The sequence below is a fragment of the Melospiza melodia genome, chromosome 20 (assembly GCF_035770615.1).
Source record: "Melospiza melodia melodia isolate bMelMel2 chromosome 20, bMelMel2.pri, whole genome shotgun sequence".
In the NCBI taxonomy this organism is placed as follows: domain Eukaryota; kingdom Metazoa; phylum Chordata; class Aves; order Passeriformes; family Passerellidae; genus Melospiza; species Melospiza melodia.
Genome location: NC_086213.1, coordinates 9,943,931 through 9,963,338, shown reverse-complemented (window position 1 = coordinate 9,963,338; position 19,408 = coordinate 9,943,931). Strand labels below are relative to the sequence as shown.

The window sequence follows — 19,408 nt, the reverse complement described above, 5'->3', positions numbered from 1 at the left end:
CCACAAAAGTGCAGTAAGAGGGAATTAAATTAGGAAAAGAGAGAATTCCTTACATTTGATGCTACTTAAGTGTTATTTTTATGTGTTTTATCTCTGGTGCCTTGACATGGATCAAGTTTCAGAGACACTGTAAGGAAATGCCAAGGTGCTGTAGAATCTTGGAATTCCCAGCCCAGCCCTGCAGGGTCTGTTAAAATAATCACTGGTGCTGAGTCTGGTTATCCTTCAGGACAATTTTATAGGTGGCACTATTTCTGTCATGTTCTGATATTTCATGATGAAATTACTTACAGATGGGTTGCAGGCAGAGAAACTAGGGTTGGTATTTATTATCTCAAGAGACCTTCCCTTTCTTGAAGAAAGCTAATTAGTAGTGCTCTGGAAATCACTTCAGTGCCCTTCTTAGGGTCAAAATTAGGGATCTGACAGAGAGAATTAAATTGCAAATAAGCAGATCCAAAAGTTGGCTATTTAGACACATCTCAAAGTTCCAGCAGGATTTACTTTTTTTTTTGTTGTTCTAATATCGCCCAAAAGATGGGTCATGCATGAATCAGTGTGCTAGTCTGGTAGGTAATATACTGCTTTTGTAGTCCATATAGCAGAATCCTGAAAATTGGTCATCACCTTCATTTTCTAATACATATTTGATAAGAGGTGTTTGCCAACCACCTTTCCCCAGCCTGCTTGCCCAAAGCCAAATCAAGTTTCTGAAACTTTAGTGTGAGATTTTAAGCTGCTGTATTGATTGAAGATGTCTCTAGACTGAAAATGAGAAAGGCAGAGCTTTGTTTTCCCCTCCAATAAATACTAGAACATTCATTTAACTTTTAGAATATGATTTAATGGCTCTTGCAGGCCTGACACATCCCCTCGCATCAACCACTTGTGCAAAAATGTTAATATAAAGTTAATACTTCTTCCAGGTAATAGTGATCTATTATCAAATACTTTGGATTCTTCAGTCTTCCAGTTCAGCACTGGGAAGGACTGGGCATGACAATTGACTTTGAGCATTGTGTTGGATATTCAGGCACAGGCACTGGTGCCTGACATGGAAATTCCTGGGACACACTTGCCCTGGTCGCTGTCAATGGCAGCACCAAAGTTTTGCAAACAGCCACAGCTGTGTTTTCATGGTACAGCTCAACTGAGTTCTCTCTGGTTTATCTGTCTGGGAAGGCTGCTGTTGTGATTTGCCCAAGCTGTTTCCGTAGTCTTTGGAAAAAATAATTGAAAGTTTGGATCTCCTGTGTGTAGAGTTTGTGTTGACTCCTCAGGCTCTGCTGCTGAGTGAGTGATGCAGCTGTTGCAGATATTAGCCAGTAGTAATGAAGTAATGCAGCACCTAGAAAATTCAATATTTTGAGTGAGAATTCAGAAACCTGAATAATGTAGAACTGGCTGTTATTTCTGTATATTCTGGTGTGAGTTTCTTACCCATGTTTGTAGAGATGTTCAATGAAGGAGCTGTTTAGGCAGCCATATAAATCATATATATTGGGGATGCTTTTTAGCCAGTTTCAGGTTTGCACAGAATCATTTGACAGATAACTTTTCAACTTGCATTCAAATAAGAAGTTCTTATAAGTTGTAACCTCTCTAATTTTTTAACCCTTACTCCATTTTTCCAGCTTGTGTACTGAGACAGGCCTTGTAGAAAACTATGGTCATGACATTTACAACTTTATCACATTAAATGCTCACAGTAAGTCATAATTTTACAGGTTTTCTTCAGTTCTGACTGTTCTTAACTTTGAAACCATAGTTTTGAAACCACAGAAAGGTTGGAAGAGGTATCTCATGGGCTGGGTGTTAAAGATTCCTATGAGCTTTAGGAGAAGAACTCAAGACTGTTCCTCCATTCATCAAAATCAGGTCTGAGGCAAAAGCACTTGGCTGTACCCCATTGCCTTGCACACCCACAGTATGGGTGTGTAACACACACACACCAGTTTTATTGCTTGCATTTTCCACATGTGCACCCCTGACTTTCCTTTTGGTAATTCTGTCCTGCTCTCAGAGCTTTGGGACCACCTCAAAATAAGTGAAACTGCTGGAGAAAAGGGAGAAAAAAAGAGAAATTTTAATGGCACCAGACAGAAGGCAGTGTGGGAAGTTATTTACTGTGGCAAATCCCACATCCTTATTACCAACACTGTCATAATGGGGGTGGCAGTGCTGCAGCACACACTGTTTATTTTATCCTTCAGAGGAAGGGACTTGCCTTGATACACCTGCAGCACTCTCCAAAGGAACCCCTTCTCCACTCTGCAGATACAGGATAACATTTGACAAAGCAATGAGGAGTTGAATCTACCTGAGCTTTCATTCTCTGTGTTGGTAACAGAGGTGCAGTCATTTAAAATACCAGCTAGGTGTGTGAGAGAAAAATAAAAATTCAGAACTAAAATAAACTAGAATCCAAACTAAAAATGCAGCAATATCTTGTGTTGTAATCTGGATGAAGGTTTTGGCAGCACATCTACCAGGGTTTGAGTGTTTTAAATACAGATGTGCCTTAGTAAAGAAGATGCAGCTGAAGTTTGAGTGTAACCTTGTACAAATACAAGTCAGACAAGCTGCAAAATAAAAAATATAGAATAAAAGCATGATTAGAAAAATGGCATGGACAGCCTCACTGTAAGCAAGAGTCTTGTTTTTAATTAGTAGGCAACCTCTGTTGTTTAATAACCAAGCAAAAAGAAGCTTGGATACAGTAAATCCCAATGGTTTTTGCAGATTCTGTAATTGAAATATATGAGTACATATGCTTGAGTATATATGCTGATGTCAGACAAAATCAAGTGGCTTGTTTGAGATCAAAGTTCACCCATCTTCTGTTAATGTAAAGATGAGTGCCTTTCCTTGGATCTCTGTGTTGGTGGAAGGTGGGTTGTAAGTGTTTGTGTACGATTTTGAACCATCTGGGCCTGGAGCAAAATTGGGACCCCAGGGAGCAGGAGGGGAGTGGTGGGCAGTGCCCACTCATTGTGTGCTCCCAGTGCTGGGGAAATAACTGCAGAGTCTGGAAACTCCAACTTCATGGGAAACTTTGGAACAAAAGTGATTCAGTTGGTCCCATTTTTATTTTAAGAACAGAACATTGAGTGTCTACCTTCATAGTTGTCTCTCAGGCTATTTTCATATTCTCTGCAAAGACTTATTTGAGGTTTCATTTGTTAGGAAGCCTGTGCTCCAGCTTGTCACTACTGTGAGAATGGGTGGGAGACCAAGGGAAGCATTTAGTTTACTGGAGTTTGCTGGATTTGTGGGATCTTTTGGCCTGGCTTCAGAAGGTATTTAGATAGTTATAGCTGACTTGACATTACTGAAGAGAAATGATGTCTTCTAGCTGTTTAAATAAGTTCATAATGTGTTATGGAAAGTATCTGTGTGATATTAGGAAAAAATTCTTTACTTTGAGGATGGTGAGGCACTGGCACAGATTGCCCAGAGAAGCTGTGGATGCCCCATCCAGGCTTGGAGCAACCTGGTCTAGTGGAAAGTGTCCCGAGCATGGCAGGGGATTGGAATCAGATGAGCTTTAAATTCCCTTCCAAGCCAAACCATTCTGTGATCTGTGGCACTCACAAATTGATTCCTAATTTTTCTGACCTCTTTCTCACCTCCAAAACAAGAGGAAGGGGAAATGGGAATGTGACTGTTGGCATGTCACTTGTTAGTTTAATCATGAACACATCAGAATTAATGTTTAGGCTCCTGGTAAATTTTTTTTTTCTTTACACAGCAATCCCTTGCTGAGGGCAGGGATATTGGGTACTTAAGAGTTAAATAATCTTGCTTTGGAAGCAGCTGAACAGTTTACACTCCTTGCTGGGCTGTACAAAAATACTTTTCCTTTGAAGTGCTAGGAGGAGCGGCTGAGGGTAAAACCTGGAATGGGGTTGTAGCAGTTTGCAGTGGGCTCAGCTGGGAGCAGGCAGCTGCCTGCAACTGCAGGGTGAGATGGCAGAGAGAGAAGGTCAGGCTTTCTTTCACTCTTGCCATCAGTGTCTTTTTTTCTGAAATTCTTCAAATGCTATCTAGTTCTTGAAAATCCTTCTGAAAGTCTTCAAATGCTATGTACTTCTTATAAATTTTTGGATTAGGAGACATTGCAAGAAATACAGATTAAAAATAACCTTTCCCATAAAGGTGTGAGAAATACAGGGGTTTTGTTGGAAGTTCCTTCTGACTGCTTCTGATGTGATCTGGTAGTGAAGTGCACCCTGCTGCTGTCTGGGATAGAAGGATTCTTCTCTACCAAGTGGTGTAAAATAGGTCACACTTTTGTCTGGAAAGAGCTTTCCAAAGTTGGCCAGAACCTGTGAAATCTCAGGCCTGATGTTCCACCTCAGCCAAGCTGAGCTCTCAGTGTAGAGCTGACAGGAGAATGACAGCAGTGGCACTTGGCCCACATGGAGGAAGCTGAACCATGATGTTTGCAGGAAAAGCCATGGGTTTCTAGCCCTGTGCAGTGGGAATCTGTGCATCCTCTGCTGTCAGAGCTGTGCATCCTCTGCTGTCAGAGCTGTGCATGGCACTGCTGGGGGCTCTTCTGCAGAGCAAACCCTGCCATGGGCAAAACCTGCTGCACACTGGCTCTGACACACAGGTGTCTCCTGCCACGACCAGCATGGAACTACACTGACTGAAGTTGCTCCCTGGTTTTCTAGGGCAGCACTGTCTGTTGAATTAATAATCTCTTGTCATGCATTTTTTTGGGAGATGCCATTACTTGAAACGGAGGAAAACAAATTTCCTTCTAGCAATGCCATTAAAGGGACAATCAAAAGCAATTTCCCCAGCAGGTAATGAGGGGTAACATTTAAATACCTGGCTATATCTGTTGAAGAGACTATGATGGCAGTGCTGCAGGTCAGATCTCCAAATTTCAAGTTAGAGTTATTTAAAATAATAATAGCAATAATAATGATAATGTCCTTTCATCTTTACTCATTTCAGAATCAGACAGTTGCTGTTTGTGGGATCTCTGTGTTTCTCTCCCTACTGCTCTGCCACTCAGTCTTTAGCTTTCTACCTCTGCCTTCTTTTTTTATCTTTGAACAAAAAAAGTGTCAAGAATTCAGTTGCTGAAACAGGCAGCATTTTCCTCTAGGGTTCCTGCAGTTGCTTTGCCTGGCTGAAAGACTAACCCTAAGTTGTCAGGGTCATCTATTCTTTAAGAGAGGGAGCTGCAGGCGCTGGCAGGAGGGCACAGGCAGGCTGCCCACATGTTGGTGCAGGGCTGTGTGTGCTGTGTGCCTGCTGCTCCGGGATCACAGGGCACACATGCCTCTTCTGAGAGTTCACAAAGCTGCTCTTGGACAGGAATGGGTGCTGCTGCCTTTTCCAAAACTGTGCAGGCAAAGCAGATATTATCAGGGCTGGCCCTGGGGCATAAAATAGAAAGATCAAAGGAAGTGGCAGCAGCACACAGAGGCTCTTCAAAGCCTGAGTAAGGGAGGATTGATAGAGAAAAGGAGAATGCTCTTGCTGATGTAATCACAGCCTGTGAGACAGGTTGGTTTTTTTTTTTTTCTTAATTTAAACAAAGGCACAAAGACAGTCCTTGTTTGTTTAGAGAGGTGAAGCATGTGCCACAGAGATAGAGCAGGGATACCTCACTATATAGAAGATTTTCATGAAGAGTGTGGAGCTCAAACATTTGGAAGTGTCTGCAAAGTTGCAGTTTTTCTCATTTTACTTTGCACAACTTCTGCATGTGGTATTCTTTCACTTGTGGTGTCCATGTGGAATGAAGTAGGAAGATGGCAAAGGAAGGAATGCTTGTTTTCAGGCTGCAGTCCTTATTAAAATGGAAACTTATTTTGTTTTCTTTGAAAATGCCCGTTAAAAATTTCTGGGATTTGTATGAAAAGAAGTTAAGCACAGGCAAGGTGGAGTTGGAGGGGAAGTGATAAACCAGATCCATTGTCAAGAAGCAGAGGCTTGTTCAGGCACAAGCTGTGAATTGGAAGGAAACAGTTGTTCTGTGGAAAGGGGGAAGAAGAGGTGGTACTTTTCTGGAACAGATGTGCAGGGGTGGAGGGAGTTTTCAACCTTCTCTGTTACAGACTTCACTTTATATGCTACAGCTGCAGAAGTGTTTCTGAACCTTCATTTTGCTTATAAAAGTCCCATCTTTATAATTCAAAGGGAATCTTGTGAAATTATGACCTAGAGCATGGTAGTCCAGCTTTTCCACCCAAAGCTGTGCCTGTATGGTGTATGGCAAATAACCCAAGCTAGCTCAGTCTGATACCCAAAAGTTACATGAAGACATGACTCAAATCCTGAATGAGTGACTACTACCTGAAAAGCTATGTATATCAATTAATATAATTGCATTGATTTTACACATGTTTGGAGCTCAGGACAAGCTTTTCTGCTGAGATGGTGAGCAAAGCCTGCATGCATCTCTTGGTACAGACTGGAGGTCCATGGGAGGGAGAGCCTGTCCCTCTGTAAGTCTTTGGGAAGCTCTTAACTCCAAAACTTAAACTCAGCTTCACCATTTTGCATTGTTTCACTTATTGATTGTTTTAGAAGAAAGACTTAATGGGATTATCTCAGTCCCAAAATGTTTTCCAGGATGCCAGAGATCAAAGTGGTTGTTTCTGCTGGCAAAATCTACAGCTTTCCTTCCCCCGTAGGTCTGAGACCATTTGCAGTGCAGTTCAGATTAGTACACAAAATTGTGGTTCTCTGAAGTTTGAAAATCTGTCATGAGGGAAAGACGACTGCCTATATTAACTTTAATGCTTTCTTCTTGGGTCAAAGCTACATTTATAGTCTGCTGAATCAGTTTATTACCTTAACAAGGCAAGCAGTAAGGTCCCTGCTGAAAAAGGGATTCATCCTCTTTGTTGTGGAATATGTGGGATGATACTGGCATTCTTGTGTTGCCTCATGTGGAAATTTCTAAATTTTGCTGGTCAGCATCAAAACTTTTTCTCTTCACCCTCCTGCATGTCTCTTCTGCAATGCTGCTTCTACAGATCTGTGTGATTCGATACTTGACACTGATAGAAAGTGCTTCAATACACTTAAAATACTCTGATTTTGGTTTTTACTTAGCAAACCTTCAGGCACCAGGAAATTTGCACATCTTACAGAACTTTGAGATGGGCTCTGACATGTACTTGTGTTAGTGCTGCAGGCACTTTCCCCTCACCATACACAGAGGCTAGAGAAAAATTCTGGGATGGGAATCCTAGCAGTTACCATGGCTTTCTGCTTTAAAATACATTCTTTTTGGAAATCCCACCCAGACGTGTGAAGGACAGACTGTTCCAGTCTGTAGAGGACAGTTAATAAAGCAGAGGTTTCTCTGCCCATAGGACAGGGTAAATTGATGGGTTCTGCCATCAGTATGGCATCCCCATTCTTTGCTTCTAGTGAGGAACAGAATGAAAAAAAAGAGGTTTTAGCTGATTTCCTGTATGCTCTGCTGAGTTTGTGCAGCCCCTTCTGCCAGCAGTTATCTGTGGCCTTTGGATTCATGCAGCCAAGTGAATTAACACAACTGCCATGCTGAGTTAACCAAAGAGGTTCCTCTGCTCCAGTGACTCTGGCAGAAACCAGTAGCAGATATTTGTGAAGGAATGTAAGATTAGAGCAAGCATATGGTGAGAATTCTGCAGTACATGCTTCCAGGCTCTGCCAGCTTGTGGCTCAGGCCTTCCCATAAGGATCAAGTTCTACAGGAGAGCCCTTGATGGGTCTTTCTTTCATATTTTTTTCCAGTCCATTACTTCATGTGTTGTCTAAATTTGAGAGCACACAGGGAAGATCTGTTTTGGTTTTGGGATTCATGCACACTGTGACATTGTACTTTATTTTTGAGGAGCAGTGGAGTGCATGTTGTGCATGAGGTGTAGAACAGTTTTATTGGCATGTCTGACAGGTACCAACTTAAATTTCTCACAGGATTGAAGGGAAGACAACTAAATCTCCAGAATTTTTCTCATTCTCTTGCTGTTCAGTGTGAATTTTTTTTTTTTTTGAGCTGCAGGGGAAAAAAACGTTGCCAGGAAGTAATTGTTCTTTCTGTCTCTTCCTAATTCTGTGCACCAGCTGCCTTGTCTTTAGCTGCTATTAATGGTCAGAGCTTTGTGAACAAAGGAGTGTCAGGCTGATGTAACTTCTTCCTCTGTTAGACATTCCCTCTGAAGCCATCTTTTGTCTTGATGGCCCTATTGTAACCATTCATATACTGATGAATGAACAGGAAGCTGATGATGATAGTGAGCAGATGAGTTTGATCATGAACAGGTTTTACTCAGACTCCAGCCTGAGGGAGTATATATGAGTATATATAGGAACAGAGCTGTACCACTGTCAGCTACAATGTCTGATTTGCTCATTCAGATTTTCTTTTGTGTAAGAAACTAGGAAAGGTTATTAATCTAGGAGGAAATGTGCTAACTTTTTATAGAGAACAACAGTATCACAGGTATAAATACAGTATTTCTGTCTGTGGCCTGGTCATACAAAGAGAAGTTTACTTGAATGGCTGTATTTTTGGGAGGGATTGTGATTTCTTGAACTGGAATGAGTGTTTCAAGACTGATGTAAATACTTTGCTGTGCTGTTAGCTACCTGAAAGAGGCTGCATGTTGTGTGACAGTCAATGAAGCATCCTAACCATGGCATTTCCAGCACAGATGTTCTTCTCATGTGGCCTTTGGTGATTGTGATATATATTGGCTTTCTATAGATGGATAAATTATTCTCAAAATGCCTCATTGAATGGACTCTTTTACAAATGAAGACCAATTCAGTGTTATTTAAATACTACAGACAAAATTAGAGGCTCCCTAGCAGTGGAGGGCAAAGTGGATTTACAAAGCTTGTGTGGTTGTTCTTTTCACAATGCCTAGCCTTTCCTGTTTGTTTTCATGATTAGGCAGAGATTTCATTGACTTTGTTTATATTTTTGTGTCTGTCACATTTTCTGCTTTCCCATTGTTTATATCTGGTTGAATGTGCCTTTTATGGACCTTGGTTTAAGGGATTCTCCCAAGTCACAGCTGTATGTACAGCAGGTTATCAGTGCTGATCTTGGTTAACTGTAATACAAGCTGGAGGAATGCACCAGGAAGAAATAAGAAGCATCATAAAAAGCATCTCAAAATTTTGGCTAAGATTTCTTTTCCTTCTTAAGAATAAAGTGTATTCTGAAAACCTTATCCTTAGACTAAAAATTTCATGGGATGTTGCAATTAGTAGGAAAGGTGAGAGAGCAAAGCAGAAGACTTGGTGAGCACCATTGGGCTCCAAGAGCTTGAATGCTGCAAATAAAAGTGCAGTGCATCATAAAAGTGGAAGGGGAGAGTAGAAAATGGAGCAGGTAAATCACAAGTTATGGATCATCTGAGTCATGTAACAGTGTGACATTCATTGCAAGAGACCTGAATTTTACCAGTTTGGAAAAGAGGCTGTTGACAAGAGGCTTGGAGTAGTCTGATGCCAAGACAGTGATTAAGGAACAATGATTGGTTGGTCCTTGCAATATGATTACCAGAGCAGTCTCAGTGAAATTCACAAAACAGCTTTACTGTAAAGCAAACAAAGTACATTTTAAAAACAGTAGGTTGTGCTTCGTGCTGTAGGATGGTGTAAAAGCCATAAGTATGTATGTCATTCCAAAGGAATTAGATAAAAACATGGAACATAGATGATTTGCTTACTTAAACACAGTATTTTGGGTGAAATATCAGTTCTGGAGGTCTTAATCATGGATAGCCATAATGAAGAGGCTGTATCTCAAGCATAATCATTCCTTATTTTCTCTGCTTTTCATATTCTCCGAATTTCTGCAGTTAGCAACTGTTGGGGATAGGTTACAGTGCTGGTTGGATTTTTGGGCACACCCTGCATGGCTGCTTTTGACTTGCCCAACATTGCACAGGAATCCTGTGGCAGAGGAAGCAATCCCATCTGTTGGGAAGCATTCAGCTGCCTTAACCACAACACTGTATATTCTTTTCTCATAGTATCTTACCTCATTCCCTGCCCTGTCCAAACTTCCTGACATGTGAGGGGAATGTCCTGCAGCCAGAACTCATTCAGCCCTCACTGCTGTGTTTTTGGAGTGCATTTACAGCATTAATTTCCCAATCAGTGAGGCATACCTCAGTGTTGGGGTGTGCCAGCAGGAGATACACAGCACTACACCCAAGCCAATGGGCTTGACTGGATTTATTGGCATGGGCTGTATGAGGGCTGGAGGAGCTGGATGAGAAAAATGGGGGCAGCGTGGGGTGGGAGTGAAGTGGTGAAGGGCTGGTCAGGAAGAGAGGAGAATTGAGGGAATAGATTAGTGACTGTATGAAGGAGGAATCATCTGGAAAAAGATGGGAAAAGGAGGAAGAACTTCTGATGTATCCTGAAATACAGCACAAGCATCTGAAATTTAAGGTTGAATTGGGCTCATTATTTTAATTATTCTAATTATGGTAAAAATCTAACTTAGAGACTTCTGGTACCTGTTTTTTTCCACCCATACATAGGGTGCTGTAATATGATAAGTATATACATTAATATTTCTCAGAAAAAGCTGAGAAAACCTGTTTTGGTTCACTGTTCTGTAAAACAGATCACTTTTTGTAGATTTTTATTCAAAGTGGAATTTAATTTTACTCTTGTAATAAACCTCTTGTAATGAAAAGGGAGTGCATTGGGTCTCCAGAATTCCAGAAACTTCCATTATTGTTCATTTGACTTTAAATAACATTAATTGAATCCTCCAGGCACCAAGTTCCTGCCAAGTGCCTTTGATAAATGAAAAAGAGCAAAGAAGTGATAATTAGTTGAGTGCAGAATAGTTCTGATTCTGGTTCAGGATGTCAAAGCAGAGGCTGTGAGCAGGGAGTGAAACTGGCCATCAAGTCAGCTTTTGATCTGCATGAATTGTGCACTGGACTGAGTTGTGGAGCCTGTGTTACATTTGTGTTGGTTATTTCCTGTGCAAAACAAAACAAATTAGGCTTGAAAGAGGGAGGATGGATTTCACAGCGTGTGAAATGTTTGCAGGGACTAGTTCAGCGACGTGCTACGTTAGAATTAAGCATAGCTTTTTATTTTCAAGTCCTTCTCTCTAGTACAGAGCATTCTTCAGTGGTGACTCAGGGTAGAGCTAATCTCACTCAAAATGGTTGCCAGTTGCCACTTGGAACAATAGGAGCGAAGCCACAGGCTGCCATCAGGTGGTAGTTTTTAAGAAGGGCGTTTTTTCCCCAGTGGATTTGAGTGCTTTCTGTCTGCCAACACGAAAGATTGCAATGTGCACGGAATTCTTGTAATGGAAAGTGTTGGAACAGTGCATTACTCATTGCTTTGCCTGAAATGGAGAACCCAGTGCAGCAGGTATTTTTCTTTTATGGAGAAACCCCAATATTATGTTTTCAGGAATAACTCTTGGCACCTGATTTACATACAGGCCTGTACTTCTTTTAAAGTTCCTCTCTGGGCAGGGGCATCCCACCTTCCAGTAAAGGAGATTGTGTTCTCTTGTTACATCCTGTTCTAGAGCCTCATCTTGTGCAGCCACAGAAGAGACTTTGGCTTCACCTTATTTCCACAGGATATAGGTCAGAGAGATTGTGCTGATTTGAGCTGACAAAGAAGGGCATTAGCAAGGTGTGATGTTTGGATTTTGCCAGATTTTGCGGAGCATGAAGGGTGCTGTGGAAGTGATTTCTTGAGAACTTGATGCTGGAGAAAGAGGAGACACTTTGGAAGCCAACAGTACCAATTTGGAGACCTCTGCTTTCCCTTTTGGGTCCTTTCCCTCTAAAAGTTACCTAGCACATTAAAATGTTTTCACATGGGCAGAAGCCATAAGCTGAGTACAAATCCATTGAAGTAATCTAGGTTATCAGATGAAGGGAAGTTCAAAAGATAAGTTTCGGAGAGGAAAGCTTGGAGCACAAAGTGGGGAAACAGGGATATGAGAAGGCTTGTGACAGCTGGAGTTGGAAACAGAATTCTATAAACTTTACTGGTTTGTGTATTGGTCCAGAATGGCTTATAAAAGGTAAAGAACCTGACTAAAAAGGCAAACTTTGAGAAACAGTTTAAGACTAACACTACCTTCAGATTGTAAACTGTCACAAGGATTTTCCTGGAAGATCTTTTGGTTGTTGCAGTGTAAGCTGCAGTTAAATGTAGAGACCTTGAGAGTGCTTTGTAATTTATGACAAAATTCAACACAAGAATATGATGGTTATCCTCAAGTCAGCTATTTATAAATTTAGAAATCTTGAAGGTTAAAGCTGCACAGAAATCTGTGCAAACGTAAGAGGTAAGGGGAGGTGTCCTAAATAGTCTAACTAATACCAGCATAGCAAAGAAGTAATGAAGACCCATAATACCCATAGCTGATCCCAGTATTTTTCTTCTTCTGATGTCTGGAGAGAGATGTGTGGAGGGATTTGCAGGAGACTGGGCCAGAACTGGGTGTTTTACGGCAGAGGAATGAGGAAAGACTGAACAGAGCACGCACTACAGGTACTTTTATATCAAGACAGAGGAATAAATACAATTCCTTAGAAATAATGCAGTGTGGGAGGGAGAGTGTGGAGAAGAAGAGTGGGTGCTGGAAAGTCTGGTCTGGGCAGTGAGAGCAGGCACAGCTGGAATCCCACCTCTGCTGGGGCTGTGCCTCGGGGTGTGCTGTGAGCTCTGGGAGCTGGGAAATCCTTATGCCAGCACTGAGCTGGGAGCACATCTCTGAGATGGGGAGTTGTTTGTCTCTCACATCACTCTGAAAGACACAAAATCAGTGTTCTAGGTTAGGCTGTTCAGTTTTCATCATGTTCAAAAACTTTAAAGAGCGTCTTGTGCAGCAGAGGCTGAAGGGACTTTTCTATTGGCCAGAGATCATGAGGTTCATAGAATCTCAAAAGAGTGTGGATGTAAATATTCAAAAATCAGTTCCCATACTAAACTGAGAAACAGAGTTGATCTTTAGGCTGTGAACTATTACATTTCAGCCTTGAGAAAACTTATTTTTCATCCTGACTAAAGCTGACTGTATCTGTCTTTTCCTTCCCTGATGGTACTTCCAGACTGATTGCAGTCAAGAGTAGCGATCAAGAATTTTCTAAATATTAAAACCTTTCTTGCAGTCAGCTTTTTTTTGTACTGCAACGCAGAGGATTTGTTCAAACCATGTAGCTTTGGTGCCATTTGAATTAGCACTCAGGCTGCCACTGTGCTGACAGCAACTGAAACTTCATGCTCCAAAACACACGCTCAAGAATTGTGTCTGTTCATCCTTAGCAGATGCCAGCTGCTCCCTTTCTTTGTCTCTTTTGGGGAAGATACTGGCCATGATGTGGGAGGTAAATATAATGAAATTATTTCTATCCTACCATTACTTGATAATTCAACAACTGTTTTTAAGCTCTGTCAGCTAATTAAGACACGTAAGAGAAAATTAGAATAAAGTGCTGGTTCTATCAGGGAAAAATGAGTTTTCTAAAATAGAACTGCAAAGTTAAAATTTTAATTATTTCTTGATTTTTAAATTTTTTTTGTCCATAATACAGCAATTTTGTCCTCTTTGCATTCAGATTTTACTTCATCTGTTAGATTTCACTTCTTGCATTTGCAGCTGCTTTTCCTGTATTTGAGGGCTAGGGGCTTAATTTTACATTTGGTCATAATGTGCATATTTTATAAAAATGCCTCAAAAAGTTATGAGAATTCTGAAAAGCAGAGTCTGGGATTGCTCTTATATTGCCTTCTAATTTTTATGCAAATATTGCAGATAGCTAGGAGTCTGTTATTTGTTATTCCACAGTGTCTCCTAGAAAAATAGCACATATATTGTTGGGTAGAGTTTGCAGGCAGTGTTTATTGTGTGACTGCCTCCCAGGCTCCAGCTGTGAAGATGTATTTATGTTTTCTGTGAGCAGTAATGAAACTACAGTTGTCTGTGCATTATCTGCTGTACCTTTTCCATCCCTCTTCTAAGCACAGTCACTGAGACAAAATTTAAATTTTGAACTGAGTAGAAAACTGATCCTTGCTGCTGCCTTGTGCCTAGTGCAGCATATTTCACACTACGTATCTTGACGAGTTTAAACAGCAGTTCAAGTATCTGGAGTGCAAAAATGGGTGGAGAGAAGGATTAAAATATCCTAACCCTTCTCTTTTGTGCTTCCCCTGCAGCAAAGTGCAAAGCTGCCCACTTTACCCTGCCAGCTCCAGCTTTATCCTCCATCTCTGAATTTCCCTGCAGCCCCAGGGGAAGCTGCACCTCTGTGGCTCTCCCACAGCTGCTGGACTTTGATGAGGACATGCCTTCGCTCTTTCCACTGGCCTCCCTTGGCAACCAGCCCTTTGAAGATGACCTCTTGCTGTTTGCCTGTTGTCTCTCTTGTGTTGGATTATAGATGAGAGGTTGGCGTGAGGGGAAGGGGGATGGAATGGACTGTTGTGCATTTTAAGCCTCATTTCTTTCTGTATTCTCACCTTTTTTTTTTTTTTTTTTCCCTCTCTGTGGCTTTTACCTCTCTATATAGATAAAATATTGTCATGCATATGGAAAATGGTTTCTGGCAGAAATACAGAGTTCCTGCTTGGTATGTGTATATAGGACAAAGGAAGTTTGATTAGTGTTGTGGTAAGGACTTTTATGTTCTTCTGTAACAATCTACTCACATTAGTTCCCTTCCCCCATCCCTCTTTTTAAGTACAATATTGTTCTTAGTTATGGTGCAGCCTTTCTCTGTGTGCATGTTCTCTGTCCCTCTTCCCTCCCTCTCACCCCAATGAATGTTTCCTCTTGGGGACAGGACAGTATAAACACCTTGTTAATGAAGGCTGTGGTGTGAGATGGCAAGGGATGCTCCAGAGCTCTGTGCCTGGGTCACATTTTCCATGGACACTACTTCTGGAAATCCAAACAATGAGATTTTGCCAAATACTGAGAATATCCTTCATGAGGGTCTCATAGGGGCAGTAGCTGTAGGGGAAGAAGTTTGGTATTATAGGGGATCAAGCATCCAATTTTCACTATGGTGAAAGGTGAACAGGTGAGGTTATTTAGGACAGAGCATTGTAAGTAACTGTGTTTACACACTTTTACAAATTCTACCATCTCCTCTTTCAAATTTTCTCAATGATGAAATTAATCTTCATCGAAGTGTGGCAAGGGCAGCAGAGTGGTAGTTGACATTGTGGAATACTGATGAATAAAGGCAGGAGTAATTTATGTTTGAGGGATGTGGAATATTGATGAATAAAGGCAGGATTACTATATGTTTGAGGGTATTTTACAGCCAACATGCAGAAAATAATCTGGATGTACCTGTGTATGAAGCTGGAATGCCTCAGTGCAGCATTCCACCCAAAATTAGAAGAATAGGGTGTGGAGGGATCTGTGAGCTGCAGATGTAATTAGTATATCCTTATACTGCTGTGTAATTGGATCTTCACTTTCTAACCCAAATGATGCCACAGAAATAATTTGTGTTATTTTTAACTTCTCTTTCTCTCCTTCTCTACCCTTCTCTGTCTAGCAAAGCTCCCCACAAGCTCTCTGAATGCAAGCAAACCAGCTCTGCTTGTTGGTAGCTTATTGCAAAATACACAAAATAAAATCTTCTCTTGATGTAGTAAGAGGTCACCTCTTACTACATCCAGGACTGCCTGGAAAGCCAGGATCTAGACCAGTTCAGGTGTCAGAAAAATGAACTGCAGTGAGTTTGGATGTCTGAAATCAGTGTGCACCTGCAAAGAATAGTCACTGCTGGTCTGGAGTCTCACAGAACTGTGAAATTTTGGGTCAGCATCAGATTTGCCAATCTGTTAAACTTACTTGCTAAAATACAATTGACATATAAATGGTTTTGAGACTTTTCAGAGCTGTGTGATTTTGTAAAATGAAATCCTACCTTTTCTGGTATGTGCACGTGTGTGTGTTGTCTTCTGATTCCCTCCTAAAAGTCTTGGAATTTTCATCCCAGCCAAACTTCCTAAGTGTGCATCTTGTGTGCCTTTGGCAAGGGAATGCAAAGGGAAATTTCTTTTAGGGTTCCTTGTATGAACAGCTTCCATCAGCTGGGTTTGGTAGCTTGTTTGTTTGGGGTTTAGTGTTTTGTTTGGTTTTGTTGTTGTTTGTTTGGGTTCTGTTGTTGAATAGTTGTATTCATTCTTTCTGGGACCCAAACACTCCCTAAGGTTGAACAAATCCCATTATGTTGTACAGTCTTTGTCAGGTTGTTTTCATACTTCCTACTCCATTTTCTGCTAGAAAACTTAGTTGCAAAGTGTTGGTAACTTCCTATCAGGCCTTTAGTTAAAGCCAAGGAGATTATATGGCAGTGACCTAATATTTTCAGTTATAAGTCTTGGCTTGAGTGCTATGGGACAAATGCAGTTTTTATTGAGATGTGAGATTTTCCTGCTTTTCCCAGCCAGTTATGATTATGTCTAAAGTTTTGGTAATTAGTGTGTTTTGGGGTCTGTCTTGTTTGTTATAGAGCCAGAAATTCTTTTGTTTTACCATGTAGCTACTGGCCTTCTTCTGCTGAAAGTAATTTATGAAGGTATCATTTTATTCCAAATTTTCTCTCTAGTTTGTCCCATCCTTAGTGACATTATGCCTTCACTTTTTGCCAGCATCTTTCCACCAATTTAAAGTGAGTGGGGGGGAAACCACAAGTGTAAATATGGCTTTGTTCTCCCTTGGTCTGTCAACACTATGGTAGGAGAACTCAGTGTAATCAAAGCACTTAAATTTCTGAGAGAAGAAATTCAAATTGTGTGTAGTATGTGCATCTTTTCACGGGAGTTTTGTTTTTTGAGATGCTTTAAAGGAAGTTTTCTGTTTGAATGGACCAGGAGCTTCCTTTGCAGTGTTTGGAATAATTAGTGTCCAGCTGCCTTGTTGCAATAGATTGCTCAGCTGCAAAGCTTGGGCAGTACAATCCCTGCTTGTGCAGCAAATCTGGAGCAAATGTGCTGAGTTCAGGTTTGTAAACATGTGTTACTGTGCACATATTGTCGGTATCTGTGGTGTCTCTGAGCTGGGGCAGTCCTAGCAGGAGATGCCTGGCAATGTCTTTCAGGCAGTTCTCCTCCTCTCCTGAGGGATTTGAAGCTGGACCATGGCACAGGTGAATTGAGTTTGCTGATGAACTAGATCAGTGCTAAGATCTGGTTCCCTAGTTAACAAAACCTCCTTTGGCTGCTCTTCAAAACTTACTGCTCCTTTTCACAGGATCTGGTGGGCTTTGTGCAGCACTGGCCAGTCTGCACTGTAGAATCTGCCTGGCCTCTCCTGCACGGTGGATGTGCTCAACTGAGAATCTCTGGTTTTACATTCAATTACAGCAGACTGGATTTCTCATCATCCCTTTTGGCATGCTTCCTGGAGTAAGTGGACTGTGAGAGGATTTCAGGAATGCCTGATGCTCTTGCTGTAGAGAAAGTTGAGTGGAAGCCACTTGTGGGTTCAGTGCTGACCACTGCCTTGGACAGCATGGGCACAACTGATAGCCAAGAAAAGCGCCCTGCTGAAATGCCCAGGTCCTATCATGTTACATTTTGTGGCAGTTTGGGTTTTTTGCAGGATGTACTTCTTGAAAACAGAAAAAAATATGCCTGAAAGGGAAAAGAAACCATATTTTAATGGAGTTTTCTACTTGTGCTGGGGAATAAACATTCTTCTCTGCGTGGCAAAGCTGCAGAGGGATGGGGAAATGCTTCTGGCTTTCACCTTTTCCAAAAAGGCTGCTGTGTTCCATCTGCAGCCAGCATAAAAAGCCCTCATGTTTTATCATGAGGCTGCAGAAACAATAGCAATGCCTAACTTTTCTTAAAAGAAACCCTGTTCTTTAGTTCTTAAAAAATTCCTCCCCCTATTTGTACAGTTTTGGATTGCTTATGTGGAATGGCACATTTTACTGAAGCCTTTTTCAAACAGCAGTGACACAGTGGAGTTAAGGATTTATCCTTTTCTTTCTGGTGGAGTCTTAGTAATGCTGGGTTGGAATATTGCAGTCAAGAACCTTAAATCAGGTTTTGGTAACAGCTTGCTGTGCCAATACAGAAGAGTAAATGGAGATAGGTTTCCCAGATCTTCTTGGATTTTGCAGATGAGTGTGGCATTCTTTACCTGGCATCAGGGGTTTTCCCCCCAGTCTCCATGACCTGTGAAAAATAATAGAGCTTGATATTGCAATTACAGCAGCCAGCTCTAATTAGATATCTGGAGGCATCCTCTGATTCCTTGGACACCTTATGCCAGGTTTGCATGGGTGATTCCTAACTCCATCCTCCTTACAGCTGTGGGTTGCTTGCTTTGTTACTGCTTTGTGCCAACCCCATTCAATAGCAGGCATTTATTGTTTGCAATTCTTCTTGCTGTTAATATACTTGTTAGTCTTGACATCTCTTGCCAGTTTGAGCTCCTAATGGTTTCCCAATTCTTTGCATCTCCAAGGAATATTTCTGTATTTGTGATTGTGCCCTTTCTTACCTATATCTATTTCATCCAACTTCTGGTGAGTCTAGCACCAAAATACTGGATTGTCTCTGAATCAGACATTCTGCAACCTCTAGTATTTTATGGTGAATGAAGTTGTTATTTGCTCAGAATCTGTTTGGTGGCTTACTGCATTTTGGATAAAGCATGTACACTCAGTCCAATTTTTGTGTTTAATATGTCTGGTTTGACAGGGGAGCTGCTTACTACAGAGCTCCCAGCAGAGGTGTACTAATGGTTTTTGTGCTTCCTGTAAAACACATTGTTTGGTTGCCTTAATTTCACTTGAGCCTTGATACACTTCAGACTTTGGATCCTTCCTTTAGAAGAAGCTTCCCTGGGAAAGGGAATTGGAGGAAGGAAACAAGACCAAGAGCTGGAAGTGGTGGCAGGACACTGAGGGGCTGGGTAACCAAAAGTGTCTGAAGTCTGAACTGAGTTACCAGGCTCTGCTCCCATCCACCTGGGCTAAGCCAGGAAAGGAATCTCTTCATTTCAGCTACCAGAGGCTACACCTGGTTTAGGAGAAAGCTCTCCCTGATGATGGAGCTCCTATTCAGGTTGAGTTTTTTTTTATGTTTTCTTTTGAGCACTGCAAAACCCCATAAATTTTATTTCAAAAGCCTGTCTAGTGAAGGAATGTGAATTCATGTGGACAGAGATGAATCCATGCCAAGTGCATTCCAGGTGGGAAAGCTATATGGAGTGTCTGTTGTTTCAGGCTGTACAGCAATAAAGAGTTTAAGTCTTCACCAAAAGACTGAATAGTCCTGCTCCTTTTTAGAGGCTCGTGCACTGTAGTGTTTTGAATTTGCTTTTTACTGATAATTTTCTACCTCACAGAAAATAATTAGTTTTATTGTTGCCATTGTAGGTTGTCCATTATCTCTTTTGTTTTGT

At 41.2% G+C, this 19,408-nt stretch overlaps 1 protein-coding gene across 2 annotated transcripts in view; it reads left to right on the top strand.

The window, feature by feature from the left end:
* The window catches only part of ZNRF3 (zinc and ring finger 3), a 65,944-nt gene that overhangs the window by 12,979 nt on the left and 33,557 nt on the right, over positions 1-19,408 (top strand). The window lies entirely within an intron of this gene.